General features: G+C 36.7%; 1 long non-coding RNA gene across 1 annotated transcript in view; it reads right to left on the bottom strand.

Moving 5' to 3' along the window:
• LOC134810088 (uncharacterized) overlaps nucleotides 1–24,116 on the bottom strand; it is a 795,882-nt gene that overhangs the window by 758,080 nt on the left and 13,686 nt on the right. The window contains exon 2 of the long non-coding RNA XR_010157274.1: nucleotides 504–665. This is a non-coding gene — a long non-coding RNA (uncharacterized LOC134810088). The remainder of the gene's footprint in view (nucleotides 1–503; nucleotides 666–24,116) is intronic.

The raw sequence follows: 24,116 nt of genomic DNA, 5'->3' as shown, positions 1-24,116 counted from the left end.
TAAAATAAATGACATTATTTGGTAGCTTGTTTTCATTCTGTTCCATTTGACCTCTCAGCAGCATGTGATCTGCATATACTTTCTCTATTTCTTAACACTATGCCCTTGGCTTCCAAAACAATTATCTTTCCACACTGCATTCCCTGGTGTATTCTTTCTTTCTATTCACCGGCTTAAATGTCCATGTTACCTTTATTAGTCTTGCTACTGGTCTATCAATTTTGTTGATCTTTTCAAAAAACCAGCTAATAAAGAAGAAAAGAGAGAAGAATCAAATAGATGCAATAAAAATGATAAAGGGGATATCACCACCAATCCCACAGAAATGCAAACTACCATCAGAGAATACTATAAACACCTCTACGCAAATAAACTAGAAAATCTAGAAAAAAGGGATAAATTCGTCGACACATACACCCTCCCAAGACTAAACCAGGAAGAAGTTGAATCTCTGAATAGACCAATAACAGGTTCTGCAATTGAGGCAATAATTAATAGCTTACCAACCAAAAGAAGTCCAGGACCAGAGGGATTCACAGCCGAATTCTACCAGAGGTACAAGGAGGAGCTGGTATCATTCCTTCTGAAACTATTCCAATCAATAGAAAAAGAGGGAATCCTCCTGAACTCATTTTATGAGGCCAGCATCATCCTGATACGAAAGCCTGGCAGAGACACCACAAAAAAAAGAGAAGTTTAGACCAATATCCTTGATGAACATTGATGCAAAAATCCTCAATAAAATACTGGCAAACCGAATCCAGCAGCACATCAAAAAGCTTATCCACCATGATCAAGTGGGCTTCATCCCTGGGATTCAAGACTGGTTCAACATATGCAAATCAATAAATGTAATCCAGCATATAAGCAGAACCAATGACAAAAACCACGATTATCTCAATAGATGCAGGAAAGGCCTTTGACAAAATTCAACAACCTTCATGCTAAAAACTCTCAATAAATTAGGTATTGATGGGACATATCTCAAAATAATAAGAACTATCTATGACAAACCCACAGCCAATATCATACTGAATGGGCAAAAACTGGAAGCATTCCCTTTGAAAACTGGCACAAGACAGGGATGCCCTCTCTCACCACTCCTATTCAACATAGTGTTGGAAGTTCTGGCCAGGGCAATCAGGCAGGAGAAGGAAATAATGGGTATTCAATTAGGAAAAGAGGAAGTCAAATTGTCTCTGTTTGCAGATGACATGATTATATATCCAGAAAACCCCATCGTCTCAGCCCAAAATCTCCTTAAGCTAATAAGCAACTTCAGCAAAGTCTCAGGATATAAAATCAAAGTGCAAAAATCACAAGCATTCTTATACACCAATAACAGACAAGCAGAGAGCCAAATTATGAGTGAACTCCCATTCACAATTGCTTCAAAGAGAATAAAATACCTAGGAATCCAACTTACAAGGGATGTGAAGGACCTCTTCAAGGAGAACTACAAACCACTGCTCAATGAAATAAAAGAGGATACAAACAAATGGAAGAACATTCCATGCTCATGGGTAGGAAGAATCAATATCGTGAAAATGGCCATACTGCCCAAGGTAATTTATAAATTCAATGCCATCCCCATCAAGCTACCAATGACTTTCTTCACAGAATTGGAAAAAAACTACTTTAAAGTTCATATGGAACCAAAAAAGAGCCCGCATTGCCAAGTCAATCCTAAGCCAAAAGAACAAAGCTGGAGCCATAACGCTACCTGATTTCAAACTATACTACAAGTCTACAGTAACTAAAACAGCATGGTACTGGTACCAAAACAGACATATAGACCAATGGAACAGAATAGAGCCCTCAGAAATAATGCCACATATCTACAACTATCTGATCTTTGACAAACCTGACAAAAACAAGAAATGGGGAAAGGATTCCCTATTTAATAAATGGTGCTGGGAAAACTGGCTAGCCATATGTAGAAAGCTGAAACTGGATCCCTTCCTTACACCTTATACAAAAATTAATTCAAGGTGGATTAAAGACTTAAATGTTAGACCTAAAACCATAAAATCCCTAGAAGAAAACCTAGGCAATACCATTCAGGACATAGGCATGGGCAAGGACTTCATGTCTAGAACACAAAAAGCAATGGCAACAAAAGCCAAAATTGACAAATGGGATCTAATTAAACTCAAGAGCTTCTGCACAGCAAAAGAAACTACCGTCAGAGTGAACAGGCAACCTACAGAATGGGAAAAAATTTTTGCAATCTACTCATCTGACAAAGGGCTAATATCCAGAATCTATAATGAACTCAAACACATTTACAAGAAAAAAACAAACAACCCCATCAACAAACGGGTGAAGGATATGAACAGACACTTCTCAAAAGAAGACGTTTATGTAGCCAAAAGACACATGAAAAAATGCTCATCATCACCGGCCATCAGAGAAATGCAAATCAAAACCACAATGAGATACCATCTCACACCAGTTAGAATGGCGATCATTAAAAAGGAAACAACAGGTGCTGGAGAGGATGTGGAGAAATAGGAACACTTTTACACTGTTGGTGGGATTGTAAACTAGTTCAACCATTGTGGAAGTCTGTGTGGCAATTCCTCAGGGATCTAGAACTAGAAATACCATTTGACCCAGCCATCCCATTACTGGGTATATACTCAAAGGATTATAAATCATGCTGCTATAAAGACACATGTACACATATGTTTATTGTGGCACTATTCACAATAGCAAAGACTTGGAACCAACCCAAATGTCCACCAATGATAGACTGGATTAAGAAAATGTGGCACATATACACCATGGAATACTATGCAGCCATAAAAAATGATGAGTTCATGTCCTTTGTAGGGACATGGATAAAGCTAGAAACCATCATTCTCAGCAAACTATCACAAGGACACAAAACCAAACACCACATGTTCTCACTCATAGGTGGGAATTTAACAATGAGAACACATGGACACAGGAAGGGGAACATCACACACCGGGGACTGTTGTGGGGTGAGGGGAGGGATAGCATTAGGAGATATACCTAATGTTAAATGACGAGTTAATGGGTGCAGCACACCAATATGGCACATGTATACATATGTAACAAACCTGCACGTTGTGCACATGTACCCTAAAACTTAAGTATAATTTTTTTAAAAAGTCCATGTTACCTGGAAAGGATCAAACTGTTTATAAGAGACTCTGAGTCCCAGAATCAAGCTCAAGAATATTTATAGGAGTAAAAACAAAAATATACAGCATCCAACAAACTAAAATCACCATGTCTGGCACCTAATCAAAAATTAGTAGGCATGCAAATAAGCAGAAAAGTAAAAGCCATAAAGAGGGGGAAAAGTCAGTCATTGAAACCAACTTAGAAATGACACAGATGACAGAATTAGGAGACAAGCACATTAAAACAGTTACTATTACCATATTCCATATATAAGAAAACAAGAGGAAAAATTGACTGTTTTGCATAGACATAAAAGACATACCAACAACCCAAATCAAAGTTCCATATGCGAAAACTACATGTCTGAAATGAAAAATATGCTAGATAAGACTAAAAGTATATTAAATGCTGCACAAGAAAGTATTAGTGAGCCTGAAGTCATAGCAAAGTATCCAAAGTAAAACACAAAGAGAAAAAAGACTGAAAACCAATGAAGTTATCAGTAAGCTGTGCAACAACTTCAAGTTGCCTGATATATGTATAATTATAAGTCCCTAAAACAAGAAGAGACGGGGGAAGATAAAAAAAAAATTTGAAGAAATAAAGGCTAAATTTTTTTCAAATTTGATGAAAACTATAAACTCACAGATCTAAGAAGCTTAACAAATTCCAAGCAAAAAATAAAAATAAATAAAGACAATACACTCAAGCATATCATAATCAAATTGCTTAAGACCAATCCTAAAAAGAAAATCTTTGAGGCATCTAGAAGTGTAAGTTTTTTTTTAATAATAATAAAATATCTTTTCTCATGGTCATGTTTCCTAAAACCAATCTACAGTCCTACTGCTATAGCCCTTCCAATTAGGACCAATATTTTACCTTTAAATTAAAAATCCATTTGTATATGTCTTTCAGAAGTGGGACTGGGAGTATGTTGAAGCAAGAGAAGCTTCTCTGGCATAACTTTTTTTATTTTATTTTATTTTATTTTATTATTTTATTTTATTTTATGACAGGGTCTCACTCTGTCACTTAGACTGGAGTGCAGTGGTATAATCATAGTTCACTGCAGCCTCAACCTCCTGGGCTCAAGTAACCCTCCCACCTCAGCCTCTCTAGTAACTAGGACTACAAGTATGAACCAACAACACACGGCTAATTTTTTCTTTTTTTGAGACAGGGTCTCACTATGTTGCCCAGGCTGATCTTGACCTCCTCAATCCTCCTGCCTCAGCCTCCTAAGTAGCTCTATGGCACAAAATTTAAGGAGGCACTTGCCTTACCCTGAGAAAGAGTGTCTCCTTAAATTTCACTGTAGAAACCTCTCTTGCCTCACCCTAGTCTTGCTTTGTTCTGCAGCAATCATCAGAGTATCCCTTTTAATGAGTTTTGCTGACAAATATTAGAGTATCATAAAAAAATAATTATTCCTGGAAATTGTCTTGTATCCTAGAATCTGTTTTAAAAAAAATTTAATTCCTCTCATTTAAAAACAAACATAAATTCAGCACTTTTTAAATGTCAGACACCTTTGAGTTTCCAGAGGATACAACAAAATACAAGAGCTTTACCTCAAAATATTCATGTCTAGGAAATAAGATTACAAAGTGAACACTTATTTAAAATCATAAGTTTTGAAGGGAGGTATGGACTAGATGCTGTGGGGGCATTAGGAAGAGAGGGCCTAACACTGGCCCTGAGAAGAGGGTTACAGGAAAAGGCTTTCCAGGGAGAGCTTTCCCTCTACAGTAGCAGATGCAAATTCATGACTGCTGAGCAAATACAAGAAAAAAGTAATAGTGCATGTACAATGATAAATGGTAATTAACACTACATGTCAGTGACCAGGGAGAAGAGGGAGAGATGAGAGCTATTGCAAACTAGAGTATCGCCCAAAGAGCACCATCACTCAATTCAGCTAATTGTTGCTACGTGGGAAAGAAGGTTCACTATGGTCAGATATTTCAATTTTCCAGAGGTTGGAAATCTGATTTTTTGTGTGAAAACTATCAACTATTAAATACTTGCCATTAATCCATACTTTTAAAAAACACCATGCAGGCCAAACAAAATATAACTGTAGGCCAGATTCAGAACACCACCTGGCTATTTAAAATATCTACTCTATACTTCTCTCTGACCCCTGGAGAAATTTAGGAATTCAGGATCCAAGCATTTGGATGAATACACTTCTCAAAACCACTGAGATAGCATTTCTTTGTTTCACAGTATTTCTTCCTACCCACTGCACTCCAGCCTAGGCGACAGAGTGAGACTCCGACTCAAAAAAAAAAAAAAGGAATACCAAACAGTTTTTTTTATTCATTCAGGTCATCCTTCAAGATCTTTCTGAGTTTTTAGTTTGAATTAATAACAACAACAAAACAATAGAAATGACTGTTAGCAGAGACCTAAATCTAGAATTCCCTATAACAAAGATCCTTCTAATGCACTGAAATACTATGCACCAGGCACCTGCATGACAAGCACATGAAACAGACAAAACTCCTAAAGGAGTTTATAGTTGGCATGGGGTACACAGACAATTAGCAATAAACATAATATATGTGTCTTTTCCCATTTGTGCTGCTATGACAAAATACCTGAGACTGGGTTATTTATAAAGAACAGAAACTTATTTCTCACAGTTCTGAAAGCTGGGAAGTCCAAGACTAAGGCACTGACAGGGTTAGTGTCAGGGGAAGTTCAGTTCCTCATAGAAGACTCCATCTAGGTGTTCTTATATAGTAGAAGGGATGGGAAGGCAAAAGAGCAAACTGTCTCTGAAGCCTCTTTTGTAAGGGTATTCTATTCATGTGGATGTAAGGGTATTCCACTCATGAACTTAATCACTTCCGCAAAGACCCCACCTCTTAATACCATCACAAGGAGGATTAACTTCCAACATGAAGCTTGGAGGGAACACATTCAAACCATAGCAATAAGGTATGCCTGCAAATGATAAGTGCTATTAAAAGAGAGAAGACAGACTAAGGGAAGATAGGAAGTACATGGTGGTTGAGATTGTAATTTCAAATTGGGTAGTCAAAGTAGGTCTCACTAGGAAAGGGATATTTAGGGGAAGATTTAAAGGAGGCAAAGAACATGACTATATTATTCTAAAAACAGATGCATAAGCAATCATTTTTAAATGTGTGAATTATTAATTTTCTAAATATTCTAACTAATTCTCTAATTATTAATCCTCATTTTTGGTTGGTAGGCTATTTATTGCTGCATCAATTTCAGAACTTGTTATTGGTCTATTCAGGGATTCAGCTTCTTCCTGGTTCAGTCTTGGGAGGGTGTATGTGTCCAGGAATTTATCCATTTCTTCTAGATTTTCTAGTTTATTTGCATTGAGGTGTTTATAATATTATCTGATGGTTGTTTGTATTTCTGTGGGGTCAGTGGTGATATCCCCTTTAACATTTTTTTGTGTGTCTATTTGATTCTTCTTTCTTTTCTTTATTGGTCGAGCTAGCAGTCTGTCTATTTTATTAATTTTTTTCAAAAAAAATGGCTCCTAGATTCATTGACTTTTCGAAGGGCTTTTCATGTCTCTATCTCCTTCAGTTCTGCTCTGATCTCAGTTATTTCTTGTCTTCTACTAGCTTTGGGGTTTGTTTGCTTTTGGCTCTCTGGTTCTTTTAGTCATGATGTTAGGTAGGGTATCAATTTGAGATCTTTCTAGCTTTTTGATGTAGGCATTTAGTGCTATAAATTTCCCTCTTAACACTGCTTTAGCCATGTCCCAGAGATTCTGGTACATTCTCTCTTTGTTCTCATTGGTTTCAAAGAACTTCTTGATTTCTGCCTTAATTTCATTATTTACCCAGGAGTCATTCAGGAGCAGGTTGTTCAATTTCCATGTAGTTGTGTGGTTTTGAGTGAGTTTCTTAATCTTGAGTTCTAATATGATTTGTGCTGTGGTCTGAGAGACTGTTATGAATTCAGCTCTTTTGCATTTGCTGAGGAGTGTTTTACTTTCAATTATGTGATCAATTTTAGAGTAAGTGCCATGTGGCGCTGAGAAGAATGTACATTCTCTTGTTTTCAGGTGGAGAGTTCTGTAGATATATGTCAGGTCCACTTGATCCAGACCTGAGTTCAAGTCCTGAATATATTTGTTAATTCTCCATCTCAATGATCTATCTAATATTGACAGTGGGGTGTTAAAGTCTACCATTATCATCGTGTGGGAGACTAAGTCTCATTGTAGGTCTCTAAGAACTTGTTTTATAAATCTGATTGCTCTTGTATTGCATGAATATATATTTAGGACACTTAGCTCTTCATGTTGAATTGATTCCTTTACCATTATGTAATGCCCTTCCTTATCTTTTTTTGATCTTTGTTGGTTTAAAGTCTATTTTATCAGAAACTGGAATTGCAACCCCTGCTTTTTTCTGCTTTCCATTTTCTTGGTAAATTTTCCTCCATTCCTTTATTTTGAGCCTATGTGTGTCTTTGCACATGAGATGGGTCTCTTGAATACAGCACACCAATGGGTCTTGATTCTTTATCCAGCTTGCTACCAAAAAAATCCCAGGACTCGACAGATTTACAGCTGAATTCTATCAGAGGTACAAAGAGGAGTTGGTACCATTTCTTCTGAAACTCTTCAAAGCAACTGAAAAGGAGGAACTTCTCCCTAACTCATTTTATGAGGCCAGCATCATCCTGATACCAAAACCTGGAAGAAATACAACAACAATAAAAAATACTTGAGGCCAATATCCCTGATGAACATCAATGGAAAAATCCTCAATAAAATACTGGCAAACCAAATCCAGCAGCACAGCAAAAAGCTTATACAGCACAATCAAATCAAATTCCTCCTTAGGATGCAAAGCTGGTTCAACATATGTAAACCAATAAATGTAATTCATCACATAAACAGAACTAAAGAGAAAAACCATGATTATCTCAATAGATGCAGAAAAGGCCTTCGATAAAATTCTGTATCCCTTCATGTTAAAAACTCTCAATAAGCTAGGTATTGATGGAATATGCCTCAAAATAATAAAAGCCATTTATAACAAACCCACAGCCAATATTATACTCAATGTGCAAAAGCTGGAAGCATTCCCTTTGAAAACCAGCACAAGACAAGGATGCCCTCTCTTACCACTCCTATTTAACATAGTATTGGAAGTTCTGGCAGTGGCAATCAGGCAAGAGAAAGAAATATAGGGTATTCAAATAAGAAGAGAGGAAGTCAAATTGTCTTTGTTTCTAGATGACATAATCTATATCTAGAAAACCCCACTGTCTCAGCCCAAAAGCTTCTTAAGCTAATAAACAACTTCAGCTAAGTCTCATGATGCAAAATCAATGTGCAACAATCACAAGCATTCCTATACACCAACAATAGACAAGCAGAAAGACAAATTGTGAATGAACTCCCATTCACAACTGCTACAAAGAGAATAAAATACCTAGGAATACAGCTAACAAGGCAAGTGAAGGACCTCCTCAAGAAGAACTACAAACCACTGCTCAAGGAAATAAGAAAGGATACAAACAAATGGGAAAATATTCCATGCTCATGGATAAGAAGAATCAATATTGTTAAATGGCCTTATTGCCCAAAGTAATTTATAGATTCAATGCTATTCCCATTAAACTACCATTGACATTCTTCACAGAATTAGAAAAAAACTACTTTAAAATTCATATGCAACCAAGAATCCTAAGCAAAAAGAACAAAGCTGGAGGCATCACACTACCTGACTTCAAACTATACTACAAGACTACAGTAACCAAAACAGCATGGTGCTGGTACAAAAACAGACACATAGACCAACGGAACTGCATAGAGACCTCAGAAATAAGACCACACATCTAGAACCATCTGATCTTTGATAAACTTAACAAAAACAAGGAATGGGGAAAGGATTCCCTATTTAACAAATGGTGCTGGGAAAACTGGCTATCCATATGCAGAAAAATGAAACTGGACATCTTCTTTACACCTTATAAAAAAATTAACTCAAGATGGAGTAAAGACTTAAATGTAAAGCCCAAAACTATACAAACCCAAGAAGAAAACCCGATAACATTCAGGACATAGCCATGTCAAAGCAATTGCAACAAAAGCAAAAATTGACAATTGGGATCTAATCAAACTAAAAAGCTTCTGCACAAAAAAAGAAACTATTATCAGAGTGAACAGACAACCTACAGAATAGGAGAAAAATTTTGCAATCTATCCATCTGACAAAGGTCTAATAACCAGAATCTATAAGGAACTTGAACAAATTTACAAGAAAAAAAACCCATTAAAAAGTGGGCAAAGGACATGAACAGACACTTCTCAAAAGAAGACATTTATATGGTCAACAAACATTAAAAAATGCTCAACATCACTGATCATTAGAGATACGCAAATAAAAACTACAATGAGATACCATCTCACATCAGTCAGAATGGTGATTATTAAAAAGTTGAGAAACAGCAGATACTGGTGAGGTTGTAGAGAAAAAGGAACACTTTTACACTGTTGGTAGGAATGTAAATTAGGTCAACCATTGTGGAAGACAGTGAAGTGATTCCTCAAAGACCTAGAACTAGAAATACCATCTGACCCAGCAATCCCATTACTGGGTATATACCCAAAGAAATATAAATTATTCTATTATAAAAATACATGCACATGTATGTTCACTGCAGCACTATTCACAACGGCAAAGACATGGAATCAACCCAAATGCCTATGAATGATAGAATGGATAAAGAAAATGTGGGTACATATACACCATGGAATACTATGCAGCCATAAAAAGGAAAGAGATAATGTCCTTTGCAGGGACATAGAAGGAGCTGGAAACCATTATCCTCAGCAAACTAACACAGGAACAGAAAACCAAACACCACATATTCTCACTTATAAGTGGGAGCTGAACAATGAGAACACATGAACACAGGGAGGGGAACAACATACTCTGGGGCCTGTAGGAGTGGGAGGAATGGGGGAGGGAGAACATCAGGATAAATAATGTAATGGTTAACACTGTCAACTTGATTGGATTGAAGGATACAAAGTATGGATCCTGAGTGTGTTTGTGACATTAACATTTGAGTCAGTGGGCTGGGGAAGGCAGACCCACCTTTAATCTGGTGGGCACAATCTAATCAGGTGCCAGCGAATATAAAACAGAAAAATGTGAAAAGGCGAGACTGGCCTAGCCTTCAGCCTACATCTTTCTCCCATACTGGATGCTTCTTGCTTTCAAACATCAGACTCCAAGTTCTTCAGTTTTGAGACTCAGACTGGCTCTCCTTGCTCCTCAAGCTCGCAGATAGCCTATTGTGGGACCTTGTGATCAGGTAAGTTAATACTTCCTAAACTCCCATATATATCCTATTAGTTCTATCCCTCTAGGGAACCCTAATACAAATACCTAATGCATGTGGGGCTTAATACCTAGGCAATGTGTTGCTAGGTACAGCAAACCACCATGGCACACGTTTACCTATGTAACAAACTTGCATGTCCTGCACATGTATCCCAGAACTTAAAATAAAATAAAAAGAAATCCTAATTTTAATCATATTTTTTTCCTTACTCTTTCTTACTTGAAAATTTGTTTTTATGCAATTGATGAGAAATGATGATGGAAAAGAAAAGTAAAAAAGAACACTGTCATTTAGTTAGCACTCAATAAATATATTTTAAATAAATATCTTATGAGGCCAATTAAAGTAGCATGTTTGAATTTTAGAGATGAACCTTCACCAACTTAAGTATCTTTTTGAAATAAGTCATTTAATAATGTTGTCTCTCTAAAATCACTTACAAATGTGACCAATTTTTTAACGTAACATACAAATATGACTATCATCCTAAGTAGACCAGAAGACTTGTAGTTCTCGTGGAACAAGATAACCATAGACTATGCATGTTTTTATAGAAAAGTGTGATAAAAAGATCTGATAAAGAAGATTCTTAGGAATAATTACATGGATTTTTCAGTAGTACTCAAATCTCTGTTTTGTGCTCCAGAAATAAGAAATTATACAACCAGACCATCTAAATAATAATAAAGCAAGAAAAATAAAGAAACAATAAAAATCATACAAAGTTAGAAATGTTCAACAGAGAAAAATGAATCATAAAATAGAACTATGAACTCTTTACCAGTTCTGAAAAATGTTCAAGCTGAATTGTAAAATAAATGTTCAAATATTTTAATATCCTCCCCAACAGATTTCAGTATTTCCCTGAACCAATATTATGTACATGTAATTTATATTTCTGTGTCAAACACCTGCATGTTATAAATATATTAGCACAAAAACCTATTTTGAGGATTTTATTAAATCAGAAGTATGTACTAGTGCACTTCCATTTAGTTGAAGAAGTTAACACAAGAGTTGTTGGCTAGTTATAGTACAAAACTGAGCCAGGAAAAACATTCATTTATTTATATACTGTAGCACCTGAAAATGTTTCATTTACACTGTGGCCCAGGACCACAAAATTTATCAAATAAATTTCCAGATTCTCCCATCCAAGTAAAGGCTACATTTCCAAAGACACTGTAAAATTAGGTTAATTTTTAAAATAAAAAAATTAGCAGTACATAATTGTATCTAAAAACAAAAGGAAATTATACTTTGTAAATGATGAAAATAATAGTAACGTATAGAAGATTTTATAAAATAAAATATCTTACACCGAAATTGAGGAAATAATAATCCAAAGAAAATTTTATGCAAAAAAAAAATCAAGACTGTATATGATAAAGCTAAAAAGCCAGAGGGCCCAAGCACAAAACAAGTTTATATTATTGTAACAAACATGTAAGAAGACCTAAAATTTTTTATTTTAAAATTACTATTTATTTATAATACTTAGAATCAGCCTGTCCATTTAATATGAAAAAAAAATTATGTCATCAGATCATGGAGGATGAGAGGCAGGACTAGACTGCAACTTTGACTCAACAGACAAAGCAGCATGTGGAAGCTCACATCATGATTTATTCTCCAGAATGACTTCAGGAATAAATCAGGAAACCTGAAAGGACCCACAGACCCTCTGAAGGAAGCAGGTTGCTCCCGCAGGACCTGGGAGACAACCCAAATACTGTGAGTGCCCAAATTTTTGGAAATGGGAGAGGGAGATCATCCGCCCCTGAACACACACCCCCACTGGGGAAACTGAAGGTCTAGATTATGGGAGAAGATTCCAACCTTACCTGGAGCTGACTCTATTTAGAGCTGAGAAAAATATAGGCATAGAGGAAACAGTGGAAAAAGCCCTGTGAGCTCATTGGGCCTTCTAGCAAACCATTTCTGCCTGGCCTCACAGGGGTCCTTTGGCAGGGCAGCTAGAGGCACTGGGAAAAGGCCACAGAGAGAAGGAAATCTCCAGCTGAACTTTTTAACAATTTGAACTGATTGAGAAGTCTCCTGGCCAGAACTCAGGGGAGGGCATGAGTCTGGTGTACAGACTCCAGAGCCAGGGAAAGAAGGAAAGCCATACTTGCTTTTGTAGCTGGGAGGTGGATAGCCTGGGGCAAGTTCTCAGCCCTGTTCCTCCACTGCCCAGAAACAGACTTGGTGCTGTTGGGGGGAGGGGCACGGTGGGAGTGAGACCAGCCCATCAGATTGTGTGAGAGCTGGTGAGGCCTGTGACTGCCAGCTTTCCTCCACTTCCCTGACAACCTGCATGACACAGTAGAGGCAGCCATAATCCTCCTAGTAACATAACTCCATTGACCTGGGAACCTCCTCCCATACCCCACAGCAGCTGCAGCAAGACCTGCCCAAGGAGAGTCTGAGCTCAGACATGCCTAGCCCTGCCCCCACCCAATAGTCCTTCCCTACCCACCCTGGTAACTGAAATCAAAGGGCATATACTCGGGAGTTCTAGGGCCCTACTCACCGCCTTTGTTCCTCCCCATACTACCACAGCTGAGGCTCTCTGGAAAGTTCCACCTCCCAGCAGGGGGCCAACCAACACAAAAATAAAGCTAAGAACCCTCACAGAGTCCATTTCACCCCCTGCCACCTCCACCGAAACAGGTGCTGGTATCCACGGCTGAGAGACCCACAGACAGTTTACATCACAGGACTCTATGCAGACAACTCCCAGTACCAGCCTGAAGCCTGGTAGACTTGCTGGGTGGCTAGATCCAGAAGAGAGATAACAATTACTATACCTCAGCTCTCAGGAAAAGGGGGAGGGTGCTACATCAAGGGAACATCCCACTGGACAAAAGAATCTGAACAACATCTTCAGCCCTAGACCTTCCCTTTAACAGAGCCTACTAAAATGAGAAGGAACCAGAAAACCAACTCTGGTAATATGACAAAACAATGCTGGTTAACACCCCCAAAAAATCACAATAGCTCACCAGCAATGGACCCAAACCAAGAAGAATCCCCGATTTATCTGAAAAATAACTCAGGAGATTAGTTATTAAGCTAATCAGGGAGGCACCAGAGAAAGGTGAAGCCCAACGTAAGGAAATAAAAAAAAAATGATACAAGAAGTGAAGGGAGAACTATTCAACGAAATAGATAGCATAAATAAAAAACAATCAAAACTTCCGGAAACAAAGGACACACAGAAATGCAAAGTGCTCTGAAAAGTCGCAGCAATCACAGCAAAAGAATCAAATAAGAAGAAATTCAGAGCTCGAAGACAAGGTCTTTGAATTAACCCAATCCAACAAAGACAAAGAAAAAAATAAGAAAATATGAACAAAGCCCAGCTGAGAATCAAATCAAGAACTCAACCCCTTTCACAATAGCTGCAAAATAATAATAATAATAAAATACTTAGGAATATACCTAATCAAGGAGGTGAAAGACCTCTGCAAGGAAAACTACACAATGCTGCTGAAAGAAATCATAGATAACACAAACAAATGGAAACACATCCCATGCTCATGAATGGGGAGAATCAGTATTGTGAAAATGACCATACTGCCAAAAGCAATCTACAAATTCAGTGCAATTCCTATCAAAATACCATAATCATTCCTCACAGAATTAGAAAAAACAATTCTAAAATTCATATGGAACCAAAAAAGAGCCTGCATAGCCAAAGCAAGATTAAATAAAAGTAACAAATCTGGAGGCATTACACTACCTAATTTCAAACTAAACTAAAGGCCATATTCACCAAAACACCATGGTACTGATATAAAAATAGGCACATAGACCAATGGAACAGAATAGAGAACCCAGAAATTAACCCAAATTCTTACAACCAACTGACTCGTTGAAAAAGCAAACAAAAAGATAAAGTGGGGACAGGACACCCTTTTCAACAAATGCTGCTGGGATAGCTGCCTAGCCACATGTAGGAGAATGAAATTGGATCCTCATTTCTCACCTTACAGAAAAACCAACTCAAGATACATTAAGGACTTAAACCTAAGACCTGAAACCATAAAAATCCTAGAAGATAACATTAGAAAAACCCTTCTAGACATTGGCTTAGGCAAAGAGTTCATGACCAAGAACCCAAAAGCAAATGCAATAAAAACAAAGACAAATAGGTGGTACTTAATTCAACTAAAGAGCTTTTTCATGGGAAAAGGAGAAGTCAGCAGAGTAAACAGAAAACCCACAGAGTGGGAGAAAATCTTCACAGTCTATACATCCGACAAAGGACTAATATCCAGAATCTACAATGAACTCAAACAAATCAGCAACGAAAAAATAAACAATCCCATCAAAAAGTGGGGTAAGGACATGAATAGACAATTCTCAAAAGAAGATATACAAATACCCAAAAAACATGAAAAAATACTCAACATCACCAATGAACAGAGAAATCTAAATCAAAATCACAATGCGATACCACACTACTCCTGCAAGATTGGCCATAATCAAAAAAATCAAAAAATAGTAGATGTTGGCATGGATGCGGAGAACAGGGAACACTTCTACGCTGCTGGTGGGAATGTAAACTAGTACAACCACTATGGAAAACAATGTGGAGATTTCTTAAAGAACTAAAAGTAGAACTACCATCTGACCCAGCAATCTCACTACTGGGTTTCTACCCAGAGAAAAAGAAGTCATTAAATGAAAAAGATACTTACACACACGTTTATAGCAGCACAATTTGCAATTGCAAAAACATGAAACCAACCCAAATGTCCATCAATCAAAGAAATAGATAAAGAAACTGTATATATACAATGGAATACTACTCAGCCATAAAAATGAATGAATTAATGGCATTCGCAGTGACCTGGATGAGATTCGAGACTATTATTCTAAGTGAAGTGACTCAGGAATGGAAAACCAAACATCGTTATGTTCTCACTCATAAGCGGGAGCTAAGCTATGAGGATGCAAAGGCATCAAAATGACACAATGCACTTTGGGGAATCAGGGGGAAAGGGTGGGAAGGGGTGAGGGATAAAACACTACAAATAGGGTGCAATGTACATTGCTTGGGTGATTGGTGCACCGAAATCTCACAAATCACCACTAAAGAACTTACTTTTGTAACCAAACACCACTTGTTCCCCAATAACCTATGGAAATAAAAAAATTTAAAAGCAAACGAATAAATAATAATAAATAAATAAATGTCATCTAAATGCCCACAAGTAACAAGCATCCACAAGGATAGAGCCTAGCTAAAGTTTCATATCTCTATATTTTAGTAGTTCACAACTGGGGAACTACTAAATGTCCCCAGCAGACATGAGGCAATGTTTGGAGACATTTTTAGTTACCACAACTGGGGGGCAGAGGTAGTGCTACTAGCATCTAGTGGGTAGCCAGGAATGCTGCTAAACATCCTACAATGCAATGTCAACAGCACCGAGAATTATCCGGTCCAAACTGTCAATAGCACCAATGCTAAGACATTGCCACACAGATAGAAGCCTTTGTTTAAAAACCCCTCCCTGGGTCAAGCAACTATGATCAGAATAGCAAGATCAAGGAAAATGAAGGAGTGATGTCTGTAAGGAATCACTTGGAAGGGGACAATGTATTAGAATAGGAAATGATTGGCCTGTCTAATATGTCAAGACAACACAGAGCACCCTTTTTTTGGCTATCACATATTGCTTCTCATACCTCCATCCTTAGGACCTCTATTTGGCTAAAAATTAGTATGTTCTAATCTCTACGTTTCTCTTTTTTATTTTTCTTATGAATATATTCATACACACACAGAATATAATAGAACAATGTAGACATCACCCAGCTTTAAGAAAATATCAACATTGGGTCATTCTTCATTCATCTAGGCTTCTGCCACTTTTTTATTAGTTTTCCTTGGATCTCTAAAAGCAAATATCAGATAACATATTATTTCACTCATTAATATTTCAGTTTCTCCCCTATATATTTACACCTGAAGAAAGATGTTCAGGATGAACTGGGTATGATCAACCTAAGAAGTGGGCAACAATACAAAGAAATTAATCAGATAAAGCAAGAAGGCGAGAGAAAGGACCAAAGGAAGATCCCAGATCCAGACAGGAAGTAAAGTAAGCCCTTCATGTCTACAAGAAGTGAGCCAAGGGATACACACCAAAATATGGTAAAGGCCAAAGCATTTATGGTAGCTGCAGTCAGATAAAGATCCAATAGCTAAGACCCATATAGAAACTAAGGCAGAGAGAGATGATATCACATAGATGACAATGATAAGCCAAGTGCCTGGATCAGGAATGTTAATAAGTCCCAATGCTACTGCCAACTCTTAACAATTTGATAGCTACATGTAGTGCTACAGTAAGGATTCTGGCACTCCAAGGAGGGGGAAAAATCCAGGATGAGTGGGGAATAGGCAAATGGTAGCAACTATGCCACAGAGTTGTCCTATATTATCTGGACTAAAGTAATAAAACCTGGAAAGGAAGCAAAGCTTCCATGTAAAAGGCAAACAATACCTGAGAATCCAGGAGGCCACGTTGAAGTCTGGTCTGCTCCTTGGCATTCTGCCTATTCCCTATGTAGGTTTCCCTACATTCAAAAGTTTGGTCAAAAAATACTTAGAACCTAGGAGCTACATACCTTTCAAGTGTGCTATTACTATGTCAAAATAAAAGTCGAAAGCTAAGACTCCGCGTATGTACTTATGGGAAGGATTTTAAACCACTGGCTTAAATCAAAGTTCCTCAATTCATACACATACAGACCAGAGGAAAGACATGTACACCTGCTCTTCTGGTATTCAATCTCCAAAGAGCAGCCTGAATATTCTTTTCAAAATTCAAGTATGATCATGCCATTCCTTGCTTAAAACCCTTCAGTAATTCCCACTTTGCTCCCAAATGAAGTCCCAAATCCTAACACAGCCTGACTTGGCCCTTACCCACTTTCCTTCCTCTAATGGCACAGCAATCTGACTTACTCTCCATCCACATTGGCCTTCTCTTCCTTTCTCAAGTAAGAATTATGCTCTTGTCATGCTCCAGGCACTGTGTTAAGCACTTTACATACATTCCACTTAATCCCCTCAAAATCTTATAGCATAAGTGTAATTATTATCTCAACAAGGCAAGTGCCTTACCATGAAAGAGCCAAGTACAGTGTCTAATAAAAGCTTCACTACACATACTTCAACTACAGCCTTCTGCAATACAGATTTGTCAAAAGTGCAAGAAATTTGATTTTAGATCACAAGTAAGCACTAGTCTCAAATCATTGGGTCATTTTGTTTTAATTAAGTTAGCTATAAAAATACAGTAATGCCCCCCACTTAACCCAGGTAAGACCTCTGATCATCTGTACCTTGAACTAGAAGTTGACTTAAAAAAACAGAAATAAAAAGGCTAAAAGCCCTATAGTGAAATCCATGAACTTTATATGATAGGACAAGCAGAGTTGCACGTAGGCTCCAACAATTAGGTGAACTGTATCATGGTAAATTACATGTGGACACAACAGCCAATGAGAAGTAAGAGCTGGTAGACAATTTAGAGAGTAGGCCAGATCTTGTCTTCTTTATATTTCTTCTGTACAATCTGAAAGCATTTGATTTTAATAAGTGATAATATAATATACTTAACAATATGTCAATGCATCACAGCTTAATTCAATATTTGAGATTCATAAAGCTAACCCTGAGTCAAATAGGACTTAAGCTGGGAAAGTATTGTGCAAATATTTTCACTCTAAATAATTAAAATAAAAGTTTTTATACTTAGAGATTTAAGCTTAAGTTATTTTTAAAATTCCGCATTATCTCTATGATACTGGTTAAATGGAGTGCTATTCCACAATATAATGGCTAGCCATCTACAAAAACGTAAAAGCACAATTTCTTTGAGAATTCATTGTCCTAAGTACGGGACATGAGTCTTTTCTGCTAATGGAGACATATAAAGTCTGCATCTGTGTTGGAACGTGTTTATAAGTTAAAACACAAAGCATGAAGAAGTTAGAACCATTTTATAAATCTCAGGAAGTGAACAAATCTTATAAACTTTAGATTCATTTATTGAGGAAAACAATATTTACTGACTTTTCTCTGTGCTATTTCCAATTTTAACAATCATATTATATGTATGCAGGTATCTTTTTAATATTTATTGCTTTTCTAATTGCAAAAGTACTGAAAATTCCTTGTACATACTTTTGAAAATGCAGAAAAGGGCAGAGAAATATTTTAAAGACCACAACCCAAAGATAACTATTCTGCTAAAAACTCTGATATATGTTCTTCCAGATATATATATATAGTATATATTCCCTTTTATAAAACTATGAAAATATTGTAAAAACTTTTGTATAATTTTTTAAAATGTAACACTTACCTTTCAGTGTTCTTAAATATTTTTCTGGAACAAGGCTTTTAAATAGCTATGTGTGTATTTTTATTGTAACCTAACTCAAGAATTTTTTGAACATTGTGGAATATAAAATATAAATATTAAACCTCCTAGCATAATATTAGTTTAATCTGATTTTTATCATTATTAAAAGGCAAAACAACTTACCTTCTACTGCAAATTAGAATAATTTGAAATATGAGACTTGAATTTAAATACATATTCAAATTATTTAATGGATCAAGAACTCTGTAACATTCAGATTTTTCAACCAAATAATATGATATTCTGGAATCATGGAACCAAAAGTATATTGTTACAGATTTTAAAATATGATGATTAGATTGATGAGGATTGTAAAGACTTTCTTTTACATAAAAAAAATAAATAGCCCACAGAATTCAAAGCCAATCAGTATTACTTTTAAGTGGATTCTTTATGAGGGAGGAAAATCGTAATTCTCCAAAAGAAGCAGAAGAGGAAATGACAGAGTATGTAAATTACAGTAATTTTTTAAGCTTTGTATTTTGAAATAATTTTAGATTTACAGAAGTGTTACAGAGAAGGTACCACTTCCTTTAATCTTCCAATCTTAATATTTTACATAATCATGGTACATTTGTCAAAACTAAGTTATTGAAATGGGTACAACACTATTAACCAAAGTTCAAATTTCGTCAGTTTTTCCAATAATGCCCTTTTTCTGTTCCAGGATCCAAAGCAGGTTACTACGTTACACTTAGACTTGATTTCACCTTAGTTTCCTCCAGTCTCTGAGAGTCCCTCCGTCTTTCCTTGTTTTTCAATGACTTTACAACTTTTGAAGAACACTGCTGTGGTATGTATTTTGTAGACTGTGGTATGTATTTTGTTTCCCAATTTGGGCTTGTTTGATGTTTTCTCATGATGATACCAGGGTCAGGAATCCCTGACAAGAATACTATACAGATGAAGTGCCCCTCTCATCACCTCATACTTGGAAGTACATATCAGTATGACTTATTACTGGTGATGGTAAATAATATGGTTTGGATCTGTGTCCCATCCAAATCTCATGTTTAACTGTAATCCCCAGTGTTGGAGCTGGGGCCTGGTAGTAGGTGACTGGATCATGCAGGCGGTTTCTCATGAATGATTTAGCACCATCCCCTACGTCCTGTTCTTGTGAAAGTGAGCGAGTGAGCTATCATGGGATCTGGTTGTTTAAAAATGTGTAGCACCTCCCCCTTCTCTCCGTTCCTCCTGCTCCAGCCACGTGAAGATGCCTGCTCCAGCTTTGCCTTCCACCATGAGTAAAACTCCCTGAGACCTCCCCAGAAGAAGATGCTACCATGCTTCCTGTACAGCCTGTGGAACCATTAGCCAACTAAACCTCTTTTCTTAAAAATTCCCAGTGTACAGGCTGAGTCAGTAGAATTGCTTGAACCCAGGAGGCAAAGGTTGCAGTAAGCCCAGATTGCGCCACTGCACTCCAGACAGGGCCAGAAGAGTGAGACTCCGTCTCAAAAAAAAAAAAAAAAAAATTACCCAGTCTCACGTATTTCTTTATAGCAACGTGAGAACAGACTAAACAGCAACCTTGATCTCTTAAGATAATGTCAGCCACGTTTCTGACTACAAAGTTACTAATTTTCCCTTTCTATATTATTTTAATTAGAAGTTACTAAACCCAGACCACACTAAAGGCAAAATTAAGCACTGCCTCCTGAAAGGGGGAGAATCTAACTCTTTATGAAATCCAATGTATGTATTTTTCCTTTCATGCTTATGCTTTTAGTATCATATCTAAGAAATAGTTACCTAATCCAAGATCATGAAGATTTATGCCTGTTTTTTTTTCTAAGAATTTTATAGCTTGAGCTCTTACATTTACATCTTTGATCCATTTTGAGTTAAGTTTTGCATATAGGTAGGGGTTCAACTCAACCTTATTTACTTGCATATAGATATCCAGTTGTCCCAGCACCACTTTTTTAAAAAGACTATTCTTTCCGAACTGAATTTTCTTGGAATCCCTGTTAAAAATCAATTAACTATAAATGTAAGGTTTATTTCTGGATTCTCAATTCTATTCCATTGATCAATGTATCTATCCTTAAACCAGTACCACACTGCTTTGACTATTGTTGTTTTGTAGTAAGTTTTGAAATTGAGAAGTGTCTGTGCTGAACTTTGTTTTTCTTTTTCAAGATTATTTTGGCTTGCATTTTCCTATGAATTTTAAGATTACTTTGTCAATTCCAGCAAAAAAGGGCATCTGGGAATTTGATAGGATTGCACTGAATCTATAGACCAATTTGAAGAGTATTGTCCTCTAAACACATCTAAGTCTTCCAATCCATGTCTTTCTTATTTTGGTAATTTTTATATGATGTTTTTAAGTTTTCACTGTACAGTTCTCACAATTTTTTGTTAAATTCATTCCTATTTTATTCTTTTTGATACTATTATAAATGAAATTATCTTCTTAAATCCATTTTTGATTTATTTATTGCTAAGAAATAGAAGTATATAATTGAATCTTGCATACTGATCATGTATCCTACAACATTGCTAAAATCGTTTATTAGTTCTGATAATTTGTGTGTGTATGTATTCCTTAGAATTGTCTATACACAAGATCGTGTCATCTATAAATAAAGATAGTTTCACTTCTTCCTTTCTGATCTGGATGCCTTATATTTCTCTTTCTTAATTTCCCTGGCTTGATCCTTCAGTACAATGTTAAATAGCAGAGATTAGAGTGGACATCTTTGTCTTTTATTCCTAGTGTTAAGGGTAAAGCTATCAGTCTTTCACCATTAAGTAAAATGTTAGTCTGTTTTCACAGTTGCCCTTTATCAGGTTAAGGAAGTTTGCTTGTATTCAAGTGTTTTTATCAGGAGAAGCTGAATTGTTTCAAATGCTTTTTCTGCATCTTTTGAGATGATCGTGTGATTTTCTTCCTTTATTCTATTAATGTTATCTGTTATACTGACTGGTTTTTGCATTTGTATGTTACATTATATTTGATTGGTATATTGAACTAATATTGCATTCCTAGGATAAACTCTGATCAGTCATAGTATATAATCTTTCTTATATGTTGCTGAATTCTGTTTGCTAATATTTCGTTGACGCTTTTAAGCTCCATATTCATAGGCGTATTCGTTGGTAGTTTTCTTTTCTTGTGATATATTTGTTAATTTTAGTATCAAAATAACACTGGCTTTATAGAATGATTTGGAAAGTGTTCCCTCCTCTTCTAGCCCTTATAAAAGCAGAGCTATTAAAAAAATGTTGTAAGATTTTACACAGCCATCTAGCACTCAGAATTTGAGTGGAGAAAAGGTAATTACAGAAAGGATTTGCAGGAGGCTTTTGGCCATGTTACAATAACTAGTATTGGACTTACCCTCCAGTATAAACAATTATGAAAACAGACAAAATATATCATTGGCTGTTCTTTAAAAAAAAAGTAGAACAAAAAGGAAACACATCAAAAGTATTTGTGAAGAGGATTTCCATGAAGACAGCTGTCCTATAATTTCGAGCCATTGCAAGAGGAGTATGGGTGGTATCTGTGCTTCACCCCAAGCCTAGAGAGACTTAAGAAAGAAAAAAAAAAAGCCTGTAAAATTTCTCATGTATTCCCTGCCATTGGGAGCCACAGTCTTTTGTTGCATAACTTGCTCCTGAGAAAACTAAAGCAGATAATGGCAGCAGAATGGAGAGGGCTACATTTGGGAACTAACTGCATTCCCCTCCAATGGCTAATAAAAATGTGGAATCCTGAAGACAAAATATGAAACCCATGGAGATACGTTGGCTTGAGACGATTCAAACCAAGATCCTATACAAAAGGAATATCAAACACCCTGTTATATTCTGTCAATAGGAGCACTCAGAGGAGACTAGAGGGAAGAAAGAGGGAGAAAAGAACTTGCTACTTCCTGTATACTTCCTATTGCTCTCAGCATCACCCAGCAATGATACTTCACCCTGGCAGAAACAGGTGGTACTACAGTAGCAATAGGTTGCAGTTTACACTCCCAAAACCACCCTCATTGTGTCCCTCAGAGATACCAACACCAGATGGCCAGTGCCCCTCCCCAGAGTTCCCAGCCCAGTAGCCATACTCCTGAAGTACCAGCACTAATCAGGCAATGACTCCTCCTAAAGGGCCTGAGTCCCAGCTCCGGATTCTGACTCTGAGCCTCTATGAGTTAAAAATACCAACTAACCTCTTACCTTTTTTACTCTCAGACTTAAAAGAAGGTATCTGTTCTCAATACCAGGCTAATAATTCTATTTAAAATTCTCTATTAAAATAATTGTTATAGTTCTTGACTCCTAACTAGACTCTGACTTATTTACCTTGTAAGTTTCATCATCCTCAATGGAATCTAATGTGTAACCCATAATGTGATATTATAGAATTCATCCTGAAGCCTCATGTTCAATGGGTGGTGACCACAAAGAAATTCACCTGGCACATTACTGATGTCCATAAAGGGTTTACACTCAGTTACTTGTTATAAGTGGGCGAAGTCCTTTCCTTTAACCACTTTGAGGTTTTCCCAAACAACTATGGAAGCCCAAAATGATCTCAATACAACCTTCTCCTTTTGTTTTCACCAGTACACTTCTACGGCCCACATTTTCACTTAAGACTCCTAGGAATAAGACAGTTGCCAGGCCCAATATTCCCTAAATTCTCAGAGCCACATGTGAAATTCTCTAAATGGGTCTCTTCACAGCCCCATCACTTGCTTTAAAGTCAAGGCCAGCAACACTCTCCTAACCATGGGAAAGGCAAAGGAGGAATTATCATAAAACACTGACATCTTTCTCCCAAGAAATTCTCAATATAGGCCTCCATTTTTTAATCTCCAGTGACTCTCCAGTACTTAATTTACATAGTATGGAGGTGGGTGATAGGTTAATGAGAGCAGAACTGAGTTTTGGCAGCCCTTTTGCTAACCTTACATATATGGTCTAGTGCTTAAGTGTAGAATGTAGATACCAGCATGTCTGAGCCTCAGCCTCTAGAGCTTTCTTTGAAACTTCAAGTCATCAGAAAATGTTACACTTAAAATCTTACTTATATTAGTTTGGGTGTAAACTAATCTTACATAACAAGAGACCCCAAAATACAATAGCTCAAATAAGGTAGAAATCTATTGCTCTCTCATGTAATATTCAGAGGCAGG

Source organism: Pan troglodytes, chromosome 4, assembly GCF_028858775.2.
Source record: "Pan troglodytes isolate AG18354 chromosome 4, NHGRI_mPanTro3-v2.0_pri, whole genome shotgun sequence".
In the NCBI taxonomy this organism is placed as follows: Eukaryota; Metazoa; Chordata; class Mammalia; order Primates; family Hominidae; genus Pan; species Pan troglodytes.
This window is presented reverse-complemented; position numbering and strand designations above follow the sequence as displayed.